The 4,553-nt window shown below is 39.4% G+C and overlaps 1 non-coding gene across 1 annotated transcript; it reads right to left on the bottom strand.

Annotated features, from left to right (window-relative positions):
• Positions 1-483: 483 nt before the first annotated feature.
• On the bottom strand, positions 484-590 carry LOC135150912 (small nucleolar RNA R71). The gene has a single exon (XR_010289373.1). It is a non-coding gene; the product is annotated as a small nucleolar RNA R71 (small nucleolar RNA).
• Positions 591-4,553: the final 3,963 nt, after the last annotated feature.

The following is a 4,553-nucleotide window of genomic DNA, read 5'->3' as shown; positions in this document are numbered from 1 at the left end:
AGTTCAGGTACTGAAAATTTGATTCCACTTGATCCTGAAATTGAAGCTACAGCAAGAAAGCAATCCGGTGAACAAAGGAGAAACAAAAACAAGGAAAATATGGGCGAAGAAGTACCGGCGAAATCTTTGAGGGAGTATGGTATGCCAGACACTACAGGCGTCATGTCCTCTATTCTCAGACCAGCTGTCACAGCTACTCACTTCGAGCTCAAGCCTCAGTTCATTCAATTCATCTCTAATGATTCTTTTGCGGGCTTGGCTTCTGAAAATCCAGTTGATCATCTCGAGAGTTTTCTTGAAAAGTGTGATATGATAAAGCTGACCAATGTCCCAGATGATGCTATCAAGCTGCGTTTGTTTCCATTTTCTCTTCGGGATGCAGCTAAGGATTGGTTGAAAGATGAAGGGCCAAACAAATTTACTACTTGGGATGCTTTAGCAAAGGCCTTTCTACTTAAATTCTTTAGCCAAAAGAAGACTGCCAAGCTAAGGAATGACATATCTAATTTTCGTCAAGAAGATGATGAATCTCTTCATGATGCTTGGAAAAGATTCAAACGTCTCCAAAGACAATGTCCTCACCATGGAATTCCTGATTGGTTGCTGATCCAAACATTCTATAATGGGTTGACACAAGAGTTTCGAATCTTTATCGATGCTGCATCTGGCGGATCGGTTATGGCAAAAAGTACCGATGAAGCAAGAACTCTTTTGGATGAGATGGCGTCTAATGATAACTATCCGTACAGTGATCGAAATCAATCTAAGAAGGGTGGTAAGTATGAGGTTGATTCTATAACCATGCTCAATACTACTATGCAAGCAGTTGTTAAGAAGATTGAGCAATTAGATGCCAAAATAGCACCTACCGTTGCTTCGTGTGAAATATGTGGGGTACAAGGGCACAATCAACACGCTTGTCAAAACAATTTACCTGATGCATCTATGGAGCAAGCAAATGCCCTTTACAATCAAAATCAAAGGCAACAATATAATCCTTATTCCAACACGTACAACCCAGGTTGGAGGGACCATCCAAATTTCTCTTACAAGAACAATCAGGCGAACCCTACACAAAATAACTTTTCTCATCCACCAGGTTTTCAACAAGGATCATCTCAGAATGCAATAGCTCAACCACCGAAATCTAATTTGGAATCTCTCTTAGAGGGATTTATGGTTTCACAGACATAGATAAATCGGGATATGCAAGCTCAAAATAGAATGCTAGAAACTTCAGTGGCTCAAATGGCTCTACAATTGAATCAACTTACAATGTCCCAAGGCCAACTTCCTGGCCAAACTGAACAACCACCAAAAGGTCATATAAATGCTGTAACTTTAAGGAGTGGCAAGGAATTGCAAGAGCCAGAGTTAAGAGTGAACAAAAGAACTGTGGATGCTCAAGAAGATGGTGAGGGAAGTATGTCTGAAATTGTCACAGAGAAAAAGGCTACGGAAGAAGAAAAGAAGGAAGCCATTATTCCTATTGCACCATATGTGCCACCAGTTCCTTTCCCACAAAGGTTGGCAAAAGCTAAGCTAGAGAAGAAGTACGGTAAATTTCTTGACATACTACAGAAGTTGCATATTAATATTCCATTCATGGATGCTATAGTTGAGATGCCTTCTTATGCAAAGTTCCTTAAAGATATATTGTCAAGAAAAAGAAAAATTGAAGAAACTTCTACTATTTCATTGACGGCAGAGTGTAGTGCTATCTTGCAAAATACTTTTCCGAAGAAGCTAGCTGATCCGGGTAGTTACTCTATTCCTGTGAAACTTGGTGATGTTGAGATCAAAAGAGCTCTATGTGATCTTGGGGCAAGTGTAAGTCTAATGCCATTGTCAATCTGCAAAAAGCTTCAAATGGGTGAACTGAAACCCACGTGTATATCCCTACGATTGGCAGACAGAACTGTGAAGTACCCTCTTGGTATACTTGAAGATGTTCCCCTAAAGGTAGGAAAATTTTATATCCCATGTGATTTTGTTATCATGGGGATGGAGGAAGATGCAAATATTCCTATCATTCTTGGGAGACCATTCTTGGCTACAGCTGGTGCTATTATTGACATGAAAAGTGGAAAGATTTCTTTTCAAGTGGGAGAGGAGAAGATGGAATTTCATCTTCAGAACTCAATGGGTCATCCCTCTATGGATGAAACTGTAAACAGGGTGGATGCACTAGAAGAAGCAATCAACGTCAAAATCAACACTCTATCATGCGATGATCCACTTCAAGATGTTCTTTTGGGAGAAATTGATGCTGAAAATAGAGAGTGTGCGGACTATACGAAATTTCTTGATGCAACACCAACAGTCATGCAATCTCATCTCAATGTACTAAGCCATGAAGATGTGAAGGAGAGTTCTACGCCTCCTCAGGTAGAACTAAAACCACTTCCTGCATCTTTGAAATATGTGTTTATGGGTCCTAATAGTACATATCCTATTATTGTCAATGCTGAGCTTGATGACAATCAAATTGAGCGTTTGCTCATGATTTTAAAAACATATAAAAGTGTCATCGGGTACACCATTGATGATATTAAAGGCATCAACCCATCTTTGTGCATGCATAAAATCATTCTTGAGGACGAGCATGCCTCCTCTAGAGAACCTCAAAGGAGACTTAATCCTAATATGATGGAGGTAGTCAAAAAGGAGGTTTTAAAACTTCTTGATGCAGGTATAATCTACCCTATCTCTGATAGTAAGCGTGTTAGCCCTGTACAAGTAGTTCCAAAGAAAGGAGGAATGACCGTTGTCAAAAATGATAAGGGTGAGTTAATTTCTACAAGAACTGTAACTGGGTGGCGTATGTGTATTGATTATCGTAAATTGAATAAGGCCACTAGAAAAGATCATTTTCCTCTCCCTTTTATTGATCAAATGCTTGAAAGGTTGGCAAAACATTCCTTTTTCTGTTATTTGGATGGATATTCGGGTTTCTTTCAAATTCCCGTCCATCCGAATGATCAGGAAAAGACGACTTTTACATGTCCATATGGTACATTTGCATATCGCAGACTACCGTTTGGATTATGTGGTGCTCCTCCAACCTTTCAACGTTGTATGATGGCAATTTTCTCAGATTTTATTGAAAATATAATGGAAGTTTTTATGGATGACTTCTCTGTTTACGGAACATCTTTTGACATCTGTTTGCATAATTTAGAAAATGTGCTTCGTAAATGTAAGGAAGTTAGTCTAGTTTTAAACTGGGAAAAATGCCATTTTATGGTACAAGAGGGAGTTGTTTTGGGTCATGTTGTCTCAAACAGAGGCATCGAGGTCGATAGAGCTAAGGTAGAGGTTGTCGAGCGCTTACCACCCCCAACCTCGGTGAAGGGTGTAAGAAGTTTTCTTGGTCATGCGGGATTTTACCGCCGCTTTATAAAAGATTTTTCAAAAATTGCTCGCCCTCTAACTGAGCTCTTAGGCAAAGATGTCCCTTTTGTTTTTAATGATGCTTGTGTTGAGGCCTTTGACAGGTTAAAGAAAGCTCTTATCTCTGCTCCAATCATACAACCACCAGATTGGAATTTGTCATTTGAAATCATGTGTGATGCTAGTGATCAAGCTATTGGTGCGGTCTTAGGACAAAGGAAGGATGGAAAGCTTCATGCCATATATTATACAAGCAAGACCTTGGATGGAGCTCAGATTAATTATGCAACAACGAAAAAGGAATTGATAGCAGTGGTGTATGCTATGGAAAAATTTCGGTCATATCTTGTTGGATCGAAAGTTATCGTTCACACTGACCATGCAGCACTAAAATACTTGATGAACAAGAAAGATGCAAAGCCTCGCTTGATTCGTTGGATTCTACTTCTTCAAGAATTTGACTTAGAAATTAAAGATAAGAAAGGGGCTGAGAACGTAGTTGCTGATCATCTTTCGCGTCTTGTTCTTGATGGTGATTGTAGAAAAGACCTTCCAGTTGATGATTCATTTCCTGATGATCATCTATTTTCTCTTGCAAGGATAGATGTTCGTTGGTTTGCTGATATAGCCAATTATTTGGCTAGTGGTACTGTTCCGCATGGGTATACATCTCAGCAGAAGAAGAAATTTTTCTATGATGTGAGGAAGCACTTTTGGGATGATCCTTTTCTCTACAAATCTTGTGCGGATGGTGTAATTAGAAGATGTGTTCCAGAAAGTGAGATTTCCTCTATAATCTCACATTGTCACGATTCACCATGTGGTGGCCATGCAAGCACCACCAAAACTGCTGCAAAGATTCTTCATCTTTTGGGAACAAATATATCTTACTCGCCGTCGACTATGTTTCTAAGTGGGTTGAAGCCATTGCAACTCCCACTAATGATGCGCGTGTTGTGAGCAAATTCTTCAAGAAGACAATTTTCCCTAGATTTGGAGTGCCAAGGATTCTAATTAGTGATGGAGGAAAGCATTTTCTTGAAAATCGCTTTGAAGCTATGTTGAAGAAATATGGAGTACATCATAAGGTAGGCCTTTCCTATCATCCTCAAACTAGTGGTCAAGTTGAGATCTCTAACCGTGAAATAAAGACTATCTTG

The sequence above is a fragment of the Daucus carota genome, chromosome 2, assembly GCF_001625215.2.
Source record: "Daucus carota subsp. sativus chromosome 2, DH1 v3.0, whole genome shotgun sequence".
Lineage (NCBI taxonomy): Eukaryota > Viridiplantae > Streptophyta > Magnoliopsida > Apiales > Apiaceae > Daucus > Daucus carota.
Note: the sequence above shows the minus strand (reverse complement) of the source record. Positions and strands in the feature narration are given on the sequence as shown.